General features: G+C 38.0%; 1 long non-coding RNA gene across 1 annotated transcript; it reads left to right on the top strand.

The window, feature by feature from the left end:
* Positions 1-15,140: 15,140 nt before the first annotated feature.
* LOC131524193 (uncharacterized) lies at positions 15,141-17,187 on the top strand. The gene is made up of 4 exons (XR_009266944.1): positions 15,141-16,403; positions 16,500-16,559; positions 16,643-16,710; positions 16,906-17,187. It is a non-coding gene; the product is annotated as an uncharacterized LOC131524193 (long non-coding RNA).
* Positions 17,188-17,392: the final 205 nt, after the last annotated feature.

Raw genomic sequence — 17,392 nt, 5'->3', positions numbered from 1 at the left:
TATATTTGAGATAATGAAAATGTGAAATCCCAAGTTTATAGCAATATGTGCAATTGCATAGATCTGAACAACCATCAATCACTTAATTAGCCCTCACATTGAGTTTCTCAATGAGGCAAAATTTTATATTAAAAGCACCAATTCAGCTAAAATCTGGAGATGTATTACTTGCGTTGCCTTTGTGTTAAGGGATTCCCTTTTGTCGTCGTCATTGCAGGAAAGGGGATTTCCCAAGGTTGCTGATTGGTTGGAAGTTCAGTAGTCATTGAAGTGATGTCTTGGGAAGCCAATGGTTGGGCGTTGCCTGAAGATGCGGAGTTGTGGCTGGTAGAATTTTAAGGCGGTCACAGACTCGAGTTGAACTCGGAGACAAGGCGTGGCTGCAAAACTTAAACTGAGAACACGAAACTCGCAACGGAAAAGAAAAGAAACGAAAGTAAAAGAAAGAAAAGATGTAACGAGACTAGGTGGTTTTTCTTCTCATCATGGTGTTAGCAGCTGGCATGTAGGCCAGAGCATGCTGGAACGGTGCTCGAAGAATTCACGGGGCTCTTTGCAGAGTATAATTTTGGACACGATTTCTATAACCAGAATATGATACATTTGACAAAGAATTCATTGGAAGAAACCTTTCAAGCAATAATTTTCACACTGATACATATCAAACATGAATATAAACCCTTAAGCTATTCAATTATTAAAAAGACATACACAATGAGTGATTAGGACATGAAAGTCAAAAGTGTGGGTTACATACAGGTGCATCTCAACAAATTAGAATACTTCACAAGACCAATAAAAAAAAACATTTTTAGTGAATTGTTGGCCTTCTGGAAAGTATGTTCATGTACTGTATATGTACTCAATACTTGGTAGGGGCTTCTTTTGCTTTAATTACTGCCTCAATTCGGCGTGATCAGTTTGTGGCACTGCTGAGGTGGTATGGAAGCCCAGGTTGCTTTGATAGCGGCCTTCAGCTCATCTGCATTGTTGGGTCTGGTGTCTCTAATCTTCCTCTTGACAATACCCCATAGATTCTCTATGGGGTTCAGGTCAGGCGAGTTTGCTGGCCAATCAAGCACAGTAATACCATGGTCATTGAACCAGCTTTTGGTACCTATGGCAGTGTGGGCAGGTGCCAAGTCCTGCTGGAAAATGAAATCAGCATCTCCATAAAGCTTGTCAGCAGAAGGAAGCATGAAGTGCTCTAAAATCTCCTGGTAGATGGCTGCGTTGACTGTGGACTTCAGAAAACACAGTGGACCAACACCAGCAGATGACATGGCAGCCCAAATCATCACTGACTGTGGAAACTTCACACTGGACTTCAAGCAACATGGATTCTGTGCCTCTCCACTCTTCCTCCAGACTCTGGGACCTTGATTTCCAAATGAAATGCAAAATTTACTTTTTACTTTGGACCACTGAGCAACAGTCAGTTCTTTTTCTCCACAGCCCAGGTAAGACGCTTCTGACGATGTTTCTGGTTCAGAAGTGGCTTGGTAGCCCTTTTCCTGAAGATGTCTGAGTGTGGTGACTCTTGATGCACTGACTCCAGCTTCAGTCCACTCCTTGTGAAGCTCTCCCAAGTGTTTGAATTAGCTTTGCTTCACAGCATTCTCAAGCTTGTGGTCATCCATGTTGCTTGTGCACCTTTTCCTACCCAAATTCTTCCTTCCAGTCAACTTTGCATTTAATATGCTTTGATACAGCACTCTGTAAACAGCCACACCTTTCAGTAATGACCCTCTGTGACTTACCCTCTTTATGGAGGGTGTCAATGTTCGTCTTCTGGACCATTGCCAAGTCAGCAGTCTTCCCAATTATTGTGGTTTCAAAGAACAAGAGATACCCGGAATTTATACTGTAGGGATGGTCATTAATTGAAACTCAAATTTAAATTCTAATATTTTGAGATACTGATTTTTGACTTTCATGAGCTGTATGTAAGCTCTAATCCTCAGAATTAAAACATTTTTTTTTAAATGTTTTACTTTACATGTAATGAATCTAAAAGATATGAAAGTTTCACTTTTTGAAATAAGTTACAAGAAAAAATGAACTTTTTCACGACATTCTAATTTGTTGAGATGCACCTGTACATAATATGGAGTTATGCATAGAAATTATTAGTTGCTCGTAAGTCCTTTTAAGATGATTTTAGGTGCATCTACACAGTTTCTGTGCCATTCTGTGGGCGTGAGAATGTGTTCTGAGGACCACAGGTCAAAAAGGTTTTGGAAGGAATTTCAGTCCGGTTCTTGTCTGCTAGTTGGTTGGGGGAAGTCAATCTAAGGAAGCTCATGATTCCTGTCATGACATGATTCCTTTGCATGTGATGGCCATGCTGTGCATCTCTTTGACCATCAATCTTGATTACTTGCCCCAAATTTGACAATCTCCTTCCTGAGTTGGGACTATCAATACGTGTTCTTTGTGTCAATGTTGTAAGCTTTTCTATGAAAGAGGCTTGCTTCAGACTCATGGTGCCAGAGTATCGTGGACAGATTTATGACGAGCATCCTGTTGTCTCGGGAACCTGGGCCTCTTTGCGGAATTTGGCTCTTTTGGTGGTTCTAACATCTATCTGATCGAATCTTAAATGGTCTGATTCGCTCTGATATCCTACAGGTATAACTACTTCTCAATTTGTTTTTTATAATTTTCGTACTTTTTGGGGGGAGATTTTTCACCTTGTTACACTTGTGGTATTCCTGGACAAAAATTACCCAGCCTCAAAAAATTTCTTATAAATCACTCATTATGCTATATTATCACCAAAGATTGGATTCAATCTTTTTGTCAGCTTCTTTTCTTTCATTTAGTACTGGTTTTGTATTTATATTTGCATCTGATTAATCGTAGGCCTAATTTACCTGAGAGTAGGCACCTAATTTTTTGAGTGAAAAAAGCATCATTTATGAATAATTTTCAAAATATTAAATACAAAACTGATGAAAATTCGCACTGTTGATCACACTAGTGTGCTTTAATGTTGAACCAGTGAGTTTGTTTTGAAAGGGCTTTATTTTGTACAAATTGGCACAAAGTCACACTTGTGGTGTTCACAGGAAAAAATGACCCGCCCTCAAAAAATGCTTATAAATCACTCATTATGCTATATTATCACCAAATATTGGATTCAATCATTTTGTCAACTTGTTTTCTTTCATTTAGGACTGGTTTTGTGTTTCTATGTGCATCTGATTAATCGTAGGCCTCATTTATCTGAAAGTAGGCACCTAATTTTTTGAGTGAAAAAACGCATTTTTTATGAATAATTTTCACAATATTAAACAAAACATTATAAAAAATTGCACTGTTTATCACATTAGTGTGCTTTAATGCTTAATCGGGAAGTTTGCTTTTAAATGCTTTTATTTTGTACAAAATCGCAAAAAGTCACACTTGTGGTGTTCCCAGTCAAAAATGACCCGGCCTCAAAAAATTGCTTATAAATCTCTCATAATGCTATGTTATCACCAAATATTTGATTCAATCTTTTTGTCAACTTGTTTTCTTTCATTTAGGACTTGTTTTGTGTTTCTGTTTGCATCTGATTAATCGTAGGCCACATTTATCTGAAAGTAGGCACCTAATTTAAAAAAAGCAATTTTTTATGAATAATTTTCACAATATGAGATTTTAAAAAAAATGAAAATTTGCACTGTTTATCACACTAGTGTGCTTTAATGTTTAATCAGGATGTTTGTTTTGAAAGGCTTTTATTTTGTACAAAATTGCACAAAGTCACGCTTGTCAAAAATGGCCGGCCACTGAAAGTGAAAGGGGAAGAATGAAAGTAAGAGAAACAACTAGTGTTCAGGAGCATGTTGTGCTTGCAAACATAAAGGCCTTGGACCAGTGCGTGTCTGGATGCATGTATACTCATGCTATCACACACACACACACACACACACACACACATCCATGCATACAAACTATTGTGAGTTTTACATCTATTTCATCCTACCCTGAAGTGCATGCAATATGCTTTTATGAATTTGATATTATAACTCTCTCTCTATCTCTATCTCTCTCTCACTCACACACACACACACACACACACACACACGTTCAAACTGCCTTGTCTTTAGCCTGCATTGACTTCAAAAGAATCTTTTCTTTCACCACAGGTATCATATCGATCACAAGTGCAGTATGGAGTACCTCAAGGCTCAGTACTAGGGCCGTTACTTTTCACGCTCTATATGTTACCCTTGGGAGATATTATCAGGAGACATGGTGTTAGCTTTCACTGTTATGCTGATGATACTCAGCTCTATATTTCTTCGCGGCCCGGTGAAACACACCAAATTGAGAAACTAACGGAATGCATAGTCGATATAAAAAACTGGATGACGAGTAATTTTTTACTGCTAAATTCTGAAAAAACAGAGGTGTTAATTATCGGACCAAAAAACCCCACATGTAACCTAGAACATTATCTAACACTTGACGGCTGCTCTGTCAATTCTTCTTCATCAGTCAGGAACCTAGGTGTGCTGTTCGATAGCAATCTGTCATTTGAAAGCCATGTTTCTAGCATCTGTAAAACTGCATTTTTTCATCTCAAAAGCATATCTAAATTGCGACCAATGCTCTCAACGTCAAATGCAGAAATGTTAATTCATGCGTTTATGACCTCAAGGTTAGACTATTGTAATGCTTTATTGGGTGGTTGTTCTGCACGCTTGATCAACAAACTACAGTTAGTCCAAAATGCAGCAGCTAGAGTCCTTACTAGAACCAGGAAATATGACCATATTAGCCCGGTTCTGTCAACACTGCACTGGCTCCCTATCAAGCATCGGATAGATTTTAAAATCTTGTTAATTACTTATAAAGCCCTGAATGGTTTAGCTCCTCAGTACTTGAGCGAGCTCTTATCGCATTATAGTCCTCCACGTCCGCTGCGTTCTCAAAACTCTGGCCGTTTGATAATACCTAGAATATCAAAATCGACTGCGGGCGGCAGATCCTTTTCCTATTTAGCACCCAAACTCTGGAACAGTCTACCTAACACTGTTCGGGAGGCAGACACACTCTGTCAGTTTAAATCTAGATTAAAGACCCATCTCTTTAGCCTGGCTTACACATAACACATTAATACGCTTCTATTATTCAAATCCGTTAAAGGATTGTTAGGCTGCATTAATTAGATGAACCGGAACCGGGAACACTCCCCATAACACACGATGTACTCGTTACATCGTAAGTTGAATGGCATCTGCGCTAATGTTTGTCTGTTTCTTTCCTAGTCTGTTTCTCGGTCCGTGTCCGATCAGATGGTGGGTCGGCGCCGGGAGGTGATGTCTGCGGCCCTGATCGTCGGCGGAGACCAGGACGCCCGGATGACCCCCAGAGATATATCCCCAGATATATCACCCAAAAATAACAAAATAACTAAAATATAATAAAATATCTAACTACATAATACTACTATTGTTAGAAATTGCAACAAAATGAAAATAGAAATATAAACTTTTGAACTGCGGGTTTCGTCTGGTCAGAGGAGAACTGGCCCCCCGACTGAGCCTGGTTTCTCCCAAGGTTTTTCTCCATTCTGTCACAGAGGAGTTTTGGTTCCTTGCGCTGTCGCCTCTGGCTTGCTCAGTTGGGGACACTTAATTTCTAGCGATTATCGCCGATTTGATTGCACAGATACTATTTAAACTAAACTGAGCTAGACAATGACATCTCTGAATTCAATAATGAAATGCCTTTAAATGAAAATTGAGTGTTTAATCTTATCATTATACATTACTGACACTCTATCCTCCAATTTGATACTGTTAAGTGCTTTGACACAATCTGTATTGTAAAAGCGCTATATAAATAAAGGTGACTTGACTTGACTTGACATATTCTAGACAAAACATTATGATAATAGGTTTTGAGGCTTTCATGTTTGCACAGAGTAGACGAAAGTTTACAAATAAATGCTTTAGCACAGAGATAGAGCATATAAATGCCTCACAGTGCCTTGCTTGTCATTCAGTCTGTAGCTGGGTTTCCATCCAAAGTTGTGAATTTAACTTATGCGCAAAACTGGAATATCGCATAAAACATTTGCGAACAAGCACCATTTCCATCCAATGAGTCAAAGAGAACAAAATCGTCACTTATAAACCTGATAAGTGATAAACCTGCACTATAAATCACTAAGAAACGTAGGAGAATATAAAAATGTTCACATATAATACATTATTTGCGCTTCAGAGCGAGCAGATGAAATACAATGAATGCGGCCATTTCTTTCAGAGGGGGATGCTGCTGTTTGGGAATGCAGTCGTGTAAGACATTTCTGGGAGGCAATTAGAGAAATACTTTGACAACAGACTTTGCTCGGGCATTTGAGAATGACCATAACAACATTTCAGGTGTTGTGGAATGACATTGGTCTGCTGGTTAGTCAGGTTTTGCCGTCCCATAGCGCAAAAAGTCATATGACTTTATTGAGGCACTTGGAGGAATTTATTCGCAAAATGCATTTCCATCTCCCATTATTCACATCAACCCTTTTTCACACAAGTCAAAAACAACTTCAAGCGAGCGTAAAAACTTTTTTGCAAATTAAAGGATTTTTATTCGAAATTTGGCATTTCCATCACTTGTTTCTCATGCAATACTTCAAAATGCGCATTAAAATAGGGTGATGGAAACCTGGCTAGTGTCAGCGCAATGGCGAAGAAGCTGTCTTTACAAGAGATTCTTGATCAGTAACATGATTAAATAGTGAGGAAGAGACAACTGAAGATTAATCTTACAGTGAAGATGCATTGCAAGATATATTGGAAGAGGAAAACATCACTGAACAAGCTGAAAACCTTGCAACAACTGAAGAGGAGCAATCTTCTGATTTTGAGGGCCCAGCTGAAGTTCTGTTGATGTAACATTCTGGTCAAAGTTGAAGTCAATGCAGGCTAAAGACAAGGCAGTTTGAGTATGTGTGTGTTTATGCAAGAGATAGAGAGAGAGTTAAAATTTCAGATTCATAAAAGCATATTGCATGCAGTTCAGGGTAGGATGAAATAGGTGTAATACACAATAGTTTGTATGCATGGATGTGTGTGTGTGTGTGAGATAGCGTGAGTATAAATACATCCAAACACGCACTGGTCCAAGGCCTTTATGTTTGCAAGCACAACATGCTGCTGAACACTAGTTGTTTCTCTTACTTTCATTCTTCCCCATTCATTATCAATGGGCGGTAATTTTTGACAAGTATGACTTGCAATTTTGTACAAAATTTTCATATATATTTTTTTTATCTTATATTGTGAAAATTATTCATAAAAAATGCTTTTTTCACTCAAAAATGAGGTGCCTACTTTCAAATAAATGAGGCATACGGTTAATCAGATGCAAATAGAAACACAAAACCAGTCCTAAATAAAAGAAAACAAATTGACAAAAAGATTGAATCCAATATTTGGTGATAATATATCAAAATTAGAGATTTATAAGCAGTTGTTTGGAGTCCGGTCATTTTTGACCAGGAACACCACAAGAGTGACAGGAATCCGAACACAACCAGAGGGTTAATTAAAATACAAGTAATTTGTAATTTGAAAATACAAAAATGCAATATTTTTTTTCAAGTGCAAGAGACCGTGGCATAACATTTAGATACACATATAAGATAAAGATAAATGCTTTCCCCTCCTTGAACAACTTATAAACAACATATTTATAAACAACATACTCTTTAACCCTAACACTACACAATATATATTGATCCATATTTCTTCTAATTTCTGTTTATTTGAATACCATCAGGCATTTCTCCACTTTATTTTTTTCATGTTTCTTTATCGCTCCTTTATCATTTCTTTATAAGCTTGTCAAAAATTAAGCAGTCCTGCGAAACTGTATGGTCATACTCAAGAGAATGGCTCAAGCTATTTCACTGTCAACAGTAAAGATTAACTCCTGAAAATGTTGATATTTAGCTGTTAGAGGGCTCTGTGTAGAATACAGAAACCCTTGTTATCAGCGACAACGGTGGTGGCCGTTAAGTGAACTGTGGTCAGTAACTTATTCCTCATGCTCTTGCACACACTCCATAGTAATGCCAGCGCGCAACGGCCAGTGAGATTCACAGACATCATGTCAACAGATGAGGTCCATTAGCTTAGCTTAGCTTTAGCTTTATTCGCCAGGTGTGCGCAAACACACGAGGAATTTGTTGTGGTTTTAAGGTGAATTACGCTGTAATGACAGTTTCCCTTGGATTTTCCCAGCAAAACCGCCCCGAGTCATTCACATAATAATTAGTCTACAGGCTTTCATTTTTTAATTTTCGTTACATGCTGTTCAGACATTAGCAATAATATTTATTTTAATTTAATACTTGAAAAATGTCAGTTTTTTCTATAGAAACTAGTAGCTAACTTTTGCCAAGTAAGCTAACATCACTGTCAGCTAGCAAGTAAAGTTCTAGAGCAACATTTTCTTCTGTCCTGTAATAACATTCAGTGAGCAATATCTGATAGTATACATACTTAGCCAGTTTACACTGAGCACCAAAACAGCTTCTTTCATTTTATTCCAGTTGGAACCATGGACGAATTAAAGTCGGCATGAAATGGAAGATGCGACTGTCTTTTCTTCTCTACTGTGACGTATATCCGAGTGAAACGGCATCTGAAATGAGAGGGCGGGACTTGATTTCGTCCTTCCGAAATTGATTGGATCGGTGGAAGTTGGGGAGTTACTAACAAAAAGGAGGCAGATCTGAAATGCCAGTTTGCAGATGGTGGGGGATTTCTCGCCACTGGATTCACCGCCGACACCCAAGCAGGAACAAATGTTTTATATATTAGGGATGACGACCACGATCAACAGCACAAAACATGCCTAAACAGCGCGTGCGAGAGAGAGAGAGAGAGAGAGACTGCCTGAAAGACTGAGCGCGTCCTCCATCAGGTTAAGTCATATTCATGAAACAAATTAGTTTGCGATGTCCTAAGAGTAATGTTGTCATAATATCCTAATATCTTTTCAGTGTTAACGTACTCCCTCATGACTGGTGTCAGTGCTATAAAGTGAAGCATCAGCTTCAGCTTTTCCCCTGTCGTTTATCCCAGCATCTACTAGTGATGGGTCGTTCTTGAACGATTCGTTCATTTTGAACGAATCTTTAATGTGACTCGGGAAGAACGAGTCGTCTCTGGGAGTGATTCGTTCAGTCGCGCATGCGCAACATCCTATAGGTTCTGTACTGGAATTAGTTCACCTGTTTAGAGTCTTCGGGTTTGAGTCGTTCGTTCATCACGTGACAGCCTCATACACGAACCTATGCAGTCAGAGCAGGAAAGAGAATCGATTAGTTCACCTCCCGAGTCATCGGGTTTGAGTCGTCATGTGACGTGACAGCTTTGGACGTGAAGAGTCTAATCTTCATAAAATACAACCTTGTTGTATTTATTTCTTTTGAGTTAACCCTTTAGATTAGACTATAGTGTTACTGACTATATTTTTTGTAACATATGACACTTTAGACATTAACACTGTGTACACACTCTTGAATTGTGTTTTTATTGTTTATTTTTTGTGCCAGAAAAAGCTTTAGCAAAGAGGATAACTATTCCAAAATGAATTAAAACAATTTAAATAAAAAATACAAGAAAATTAAAATATACTAAAGCCACAGAGCCAGATCATAACCTTAATATTTTAAACTAACATTAATCATTCATATTCAAAATGTTATTTGCTTTCACTTTATGTCATTGTGTCCTTTTTGACCAATCTTCTTATACAAATATTAGACCAATATGTCAAGTCTGCCTAGGAAAAACAATTATACCAGCAAAGTCAAAACTGGAGTAAAAATGAACATAAAGTGCTTTGTAATTTTAGGCTTGGATTTTTTTATTATATAGTTATATTATATGTTTATTGATAGACAAAGACAGTGAAAGGACAAATCAATCAATATTTTATTTATAACAGGGTTTTATTTATTTATAAAATAACACAGATCCTCAAGAAACAGTAACAAAAACATAGTGACAGAAATGAACAGACCATTTTTATTTCTAGGAAAATGCTTATTACACATATTTTGATAATTTTATGATAATTCTTAAATATGATCCAACATACAAAAAATACAGTTTTACTTTATAGTATTTTACTGATCCGGCAAGTGGTCACGTGACAAAAGAACGAACGACTCAAACCCGATGACTCGGGAGGTGAACTAATCAATTCTCTTTCCGGCTCTGACTGCATTGGTTTAGCTTATGGGGTTGTCACGTGATGAACGAACGACTCAAACTCGATGACTCGGGAGGTGAAAGAATCAATTCTCTTTCCAGCTCTGACTGCATAGGTTAGTCAGTGTATGAGGCTGTCACGTGATGAACGAACGACTCAAACCCGATGACTTGTCAGATAGAGGTGTGTGGTGTCATTACGATTATTTATCTGCTCCAGATCGAGACGGAGCGTCGCCAAACTCAAATCATAAATATGTTTGATATTTAAGCTGGCTGCACACTAGACGATTTTCATATTTTAACCAATTTTAAAACCATGGACATGAAGACATTTCAACCTATTTTTAGCCTTATAATCCTCTGAACGCGCACACTAGACAATTCAACCAGACCGCGAGACCACACACTTGAAGAATGTAGGAAAGATTTCACAGTGACATGAGATCTCACTGACACTCGTGAGATCAAACATGACTACCCAGGTAACAGTTACGTCATGACGACGTAACTGGACCGGACCATATATGTCACAGCGACGTACCAAATAACGTTCCTGCAACGTAACTTTGTGATTCCCATATTGTCGTGGCGACGTTATTTGTTATGTCGCTGGAACGTGCTGAGAACGTCCTAACGACCAAACTGGCACGTCGTGAGGACGTCACTCTACCATACCATATTGGTCGCAGTGACGTACCAAATAACGTACCAGCGACGTAACTTTGTGATTCCCATATTCGTCGTGGCGATATTATAGTGGTACGTCACTGGAACGTGCTGAGAACGTTCTAACGACCAAACTGGCACATTGTGAGGACGTGACAGTACCGTATCATATTGGTCGCAGCAACGTACCAAGTATGTCCTAAGGACTAAAATACCATGTTCATTTTTATTTTTAATATTTAAACCTCACCTTTAGTCCGGGTCCTGAGAATGTGTTCCGACCATTACCTTGAAATACATATAGAACTATTGGTCCCACTTTATATTAGGTGGCCTTAACTACTATGTACTTACATTTTAAATTAATTATTTGGTACAATGCACTTATTATGTACATACATGTTTTTACATTGTACTTTTTTTTTTTTAAATACCTATATGTAGTTACATCTGTAATTAATTTCTGTAATTACATTTATAATTACACTGTTGACCCATCCCTTACACCTTAACCCACCCTTAAACCTACCCATACCACCAAACCTGTCCCTAACCTTATCCATATCCCACCTCAATAGCAGCAAAAGTGTTTTGCAATACAATATGAACACAATAAGTACATTGTACATTATTTTTTGATGTAAGTACATAGTAGTTAAGGCCACCTAATATAAAGTGTGACCGAACTAATAAACTCATCTTTGGTGCAAAAAAGAAACCTTATAAAATCTAACAGTAATTTAATTATAGGGGATTTATAGTAAATACATTCATTACATACATGCAGTGCAAACCAATTCAAAAACATTCAATTCTAATAGAAAATAGACAAAAACACAATGCATTCATTCATGAATCAACATTTATTCAGTGCTACTTTCTACAAATACTAAACCAAAACATTCTGAACATTACACCTGTTCTTTAACCATGCAAAGTGTTACCAATCATGAGCACAAAAAACTGACCACATCAATTCATAGATTGCACAATATAATCAACTGAAAAAGTTTGTCTCATTAAGGATGTGCATAGTTAAATAATGATGTTATCAGTGAAAATTATCAATAATTATCAGTACTCTTATTGATACAACTCCCATAATTTGGTGCAAAAAATAAAGACATGATAAAAAGATATGAAACAATTCAGTATATACTTCATTATTACTTCTTTGCAGAAATAAGTTAAATTGTTTCCTGAGTGTCCTGTATGAGGCACCTGCTACAAATATCTGGTGGTGATGTGCTTTAATACTACTTCACTATCAGAAGATAAACCTAAACAAAATTACAATTACCAAAGAACCATAGTTCTTGAGCTTCTCAGAAGATAAAAGAAATAAAGAAAATAACATTCATAAAAAGTAAAGATATGTAAAATGAACAATATAAAGATTTCTAGCATCACTCCTGTATAATTTGGCCCTCCCCAAAAAACATAAAACAGTTTTTGTTTAGGAAAATGAGTGTGTTGACTTTCTCTGGAGAATGTGTGATCTCTGATTACGACTGTGGAGAAGACTCTTTCAGACAGCGCTGAGGAGGCAGAGTTAGGTACTGGACGGTTGTGAGAGAAGAGGAAGAGCGTCGTTCTTACCCCAGCAGCAGACGGCAGGCTCTTCTGAGGGAAGGACAGGAGGGAGACACTTCACTCTTCATCTTTTCATGGAGGGTTGATGCAGTGTTTTGCTGTAGAACAAGGCTCCTCCTCAGCACTTGGTCTTCCTCAGCAAAGAGGAAGACCTCTTTGAGGAATTTGCTGAGCATGCATTGGAGCTCTTAATATTGAACTCTCAAAGTGAACCAGATAGACGAATGTAACTTTAAAATGTACATAATTTCTTAAACGAGACCATGTCCCCAGATCCCCCAGACAGAACAAGCAAAGTGATGTGGTTGTGTATGGTTTAGGAATAGGGGAGAGTCTTTACACTGGTCAAATTTAGGCCAACTCCAATATTTTTTAAGCATTTAAAAATGACTAGGAGCTCGGGAGGTGCTCATAAAGGCAGTGGTTTACAATTGTGGTTCTGGGGACCCGCAGCACTGCACACTTTGTATGTCTCTCTTGTTAAACACACTTGATTCAGATAATCAGCTCCTTATGAAAGATCTCCATGAACTAAACTAAGCTTGTGTCAGTAAAGAGAGATGTATAAAATGTGCAGTGCTGAGTGTTCCCAGGTCAAGAATTGACAAGACCATATAACAAAACCATATGAACATCAACGATTTCAACAAAATTCCTCCTGACTGGGGAAAAACAAAATCTCTCACAGGCTCTAGAATTAGACTATTAATTGATATCTATCTAGCTATGAGTAACTGAACTGTGAAATCCAACTAGAGATGCATCTATCCGATACTTAGGATCGGTATCGGCTCCGATACTGGCATTTTCTGCCGGATCGGGTATCGGTCAGAGACCAATCCAAATCCGTTATTGTGCGTGTACTATTCTGTGTTATTTTTAAGCCCCACGAAAGGCACAAAACATTATAAAGTAGGGCTGTGCGATATGACGATATATATCGGATGGACGAAATAAAGTCTATCGTTTCATATTATGTTCTATCGTTTATTTCGTGGTGTCGCAAAATACATTGTTTACGGTAATACTTTTTAATCATTTGGATGACTGAGATCTTTACACACCACGGGGCGTGAAGGGCTACGGGGAAATTGTCAAGCAGCTTGGTGAAAAAAGGTCCACTGTTGGAGCAATCATTAGAAAATGGAAGAAGCTAAACATGACTGTCAATCTCCCTCGGACTGGGGCTTCATGCAAGATCTCACCTCGTGGGGTCTCAATGATCCTAAGAAAGGTGAGAAATCAGCCCAGAACTACACGGGAGGAGCTGGTCAATGACCTGAAAAGAGCTGGGAACACCGTTTCCAAGGTTACTGTTGGTAATACACTAAGACGTCATGGTTTGAAATCATGCATGGCACGGAAGGTTCCCCTGCTTAAACCAGCACATGTCCAGGCCCGACTTAAGTTTGCCAATGACCATTTGGATGATCCAGAGGAGTCATGGGAGAAAGTCATGTGGTCAGATGAGACCAAAATATAACTTTTGGTCATAATTCCACTAAACGTGTTTGGAGGAAGAAGAATGATGAGTACCATCCCAAGAACACCATCCCTACTGTGAAGCATGGGGTGGTAGCATCATGCTTTGGGGTGTTTTTCTGCACATGGGACAGGGCGACTGCACTGTATTAAGGAGAGGATGACCGGGGCCATGTATTGCGAGATTTTGGGGAACAACCTCCTTCCCTCAGTTAGAGCATTGAAGATGGGTCGAGGCTGGGTCTTCCAACATGACAATGACCCGAAGCACACAGCCAGGATAACCAAGGAGTGGCTCTGTAAGAAGCATATCAAGGTTCTGGCGTGGCCTAGCCAGTCTCCAGACCTAAACCCAATAGAGAATCTTTGGAGGGAGCTCAAACTCCGTGTTTCTCAGCGACAGGCCAGGAACCTGACTGATCTAGAGAAGATCTGTGTGGAGGAGTGGGCCAAAATCCCTCCTGCAGTGTGTGCAAACCTGGTGAAAAACTACAGGAAACGTTTGACCTCTGTAATTGCAAACAAAGGCTACTGTACCAAATATTAACATTGATTTTCTCAGGTGTTCAAATACTTATTTGCAGCTGTATCATACAAATAAATAGTTAAAAAATCATACATTGCGATTTCTGGATTTTTTTTTTTTAGATTATGTCTCTCACAGTGGACATGCACCTACGATGACAATTTCAGACTCCTCCATGATTTCTAAGTGGGAGAACTTGCAAAATTGCAGGGTGTTCAAATACTTATTTTCCTCACTGTATATATATATATATATAATTCACGTGTTAATTATACCTATCATAGATAGATAGATATAATTAACACAGTGAAGACTAATTCATTTACACAATGTATGTAGCTTTTCTTATTTATTGTAGTTTTTTGTCCTATTGCTTGCAATTAGTTTCTTATACTTATTTCATCACTGACTGTTTATTTATTTTCAGTGAGCTTGAGTTTTTTTTTTTTTTTGTCTATTTTTAGGCTCGTATTAGTTTGATATTGACATTGCTGACAAGGATTATGAAAATTCTATGGTATCAAAGATTTTAATATCATAACCTTTTTAAAAGAAAAAAAAAACTTTTTTTTTCAAAATTACTGACATTCCAGATAAAGTTTGAATGGAGTAAAGCGTGTGTTTATGCTATTAAGAAAGTGTAGACTATAATTTGGCCAAAGAAGGACTTTTGTTTTTTAATTAAATGTTAATTTAAAAGCAGCCTATTATCATTGTATTAGCATGTTACCGTTACCCCTTACAGCTCCGACAACGTTTTGTTCCATCGTCCACGCGGTGCCAAATCACACCAGGAGTGAAGCAACTGGATTCGCGAGACCACGAGATTCTGGGATGCTTCTGAAACGTGCCGCGGCGAGGCTGGTATAATATATATATATAACACAAGCATTGACTTGACTAGAGCGACCGTGATTAGCTCCGGTGGCCGCGTCGGAGCCGTAATGCGTGGCAGACATGATGCTCAGATCATCTCTCACATCACTGAATCTGCTGTTAAAAATGAACCATCCATTCATCATATCATCGTGCAAAACTAAGAATTAGTCTAATTAGAATCATTGTAATGTGACGATCGGGTGCGGGTCGGGTCGGTTATTTAAATCAGAGAAAAATATAGGTGCAGGTGGGTGGAGGGCGGCTAATTTATTTGAAGCAGTGGATTCGGGTGACATTTGAGCTCATCCACGCATCTCTAGCGCACGGGTTATACATTTGTGCCGCTACACGTGACATATAAAAGCAAATAGACATATGATTATAACAATATATTTTCTGTATGTGTTTTGTATACAGCTCATGGTACACAGCAAAATCTCCAGTGTTGAAATCCTAGTGTTAAGGACTTTTAGAGTAAAGTGTTAAAGTTGTGGTGTTGAACTTTAGGGGATTAACACTAGCTAGTGTAAACAGCGCCCTCTGGCCGGTGTCAATACGCAGAGAAACTCTTATAACACTCTGTTGAGTGTTATTAGTCACATCCGGGACATTTGCTCGTGTGCGCGCCTGACCCATCTGGAATATTTTTCATAGAAGCCATTTTCTTAGATTCGCTATGCGGAGCATATGAGGACGGAAAACAGCGAAATTAAGTGTTTAATCTTACTCACAATATGTGTTTTGTAAGATCATATCGTTTTATAGCGATATTTATGAGGTGTGTGCGCCTAAACGTTTTTTTAAAGACATTTCTTCCACTCGCGAGGCGGACCAGACGAGGACGTTTCTTTTTAAAAGGGAAACGCCGAAAGTTAAGTGTTTTATCTAATTTATTTCACAACATCATATTGATTTATAGCAATATTTGTGTGATGTGCACTCCTAAACTTTTTCTCAGATAGATATTTTCCTTCACTCATGATGCGGAGAAGACAGGGAAATTGGTTTTATCATGGAAAACACCGAAAGTAAGTGTTTAACCTCATTTATATTTTGTATTTTATAAAATAATATTACTTTATGACAATATTTTTATGCTGTGCGCGCCTAAATGTTTCTCACAGATACATTTGAATGGCTATGCATTGACGCGGAAGACACTTTTAACAGGGGAAACATAAGAAGTAAGTGTTTTACCTCATTTAAAATTTTTGTTTTATTACATCACATATTGATTAATGTGTTGTGCACTCTAAACCTTTCTCAGAGAGACATTTTCTTTCACTGGAGATGTGGAGCAGACGGGGAAGTTGGTCTTCTCAAGGAAAACACTGAGTGAGTTAAATTGTTCGTCATTCAAAGTGATTTTGTGCCCTCACAAGTCTTGGAATATGGCACATGAGTCGCTTAAACTACTTTAGACACTTTATTATCTTTTTTTTAAAGCATGAACATGTGTTTTGTGTTCAGCAAATGTGAATCGTGTGGAATTGCAATTTTAAGTTAACTGTTCCTTTAATATTGTTACAGATGGTTCATGCTGGCTTAACAGAAAAATCGAAAGATGATGTGCTTGAAGAGTATGAAGCCACCAATACATTAAGTGGGATGAAAAGAGCTTACACATACCAGAGACATGGGTAAGCCACAATTGCATATTTTAAGATTATTGATTGTCATGCTTAATTTTTTGATTATTAAACAATAATTATAAAGAGTCTGATCTCCTTCTAAAAATGTTTCTTAAAAGCATCACATGTAAGTTTTTGGTATGCTTGCATTGTTATTTATTTATGTGCTGTCCCATTTATGTACATTCATTTTGGTAGGAGGAGTCCAACCATAAGTGAACAGTAAATGTTTACTTATACTCATGCCTTTCCACAGATGCCATGTATGACAGTTTCTTCTATGGATTATTCAAAATATCTATTTTTTGTGTTCCTCAGAAGACAGAAGGTCCTACAGGTGTGGAATCACATGAGTATAAATAAATGACAGAATTTTCAGTTTTGGG

Source organism: Onychostoma macrolepis, chromosome 18 (assembly GCF_012432095.1).
Source record: "Onychostoma macrolepis isolate SWU-2019 chromosome 18, ASM1243209v1, whole genome shotgun sequence".
NCBI lineage: Eukaryota > Metazoa > Chordata > Actinopteri > Cypriniformes > Cyprinidae > Onychostoma > Onychostoma macrolepis.
This window is presented reverse-complemented; position numbering and strand designations above follow the sequence as displayed.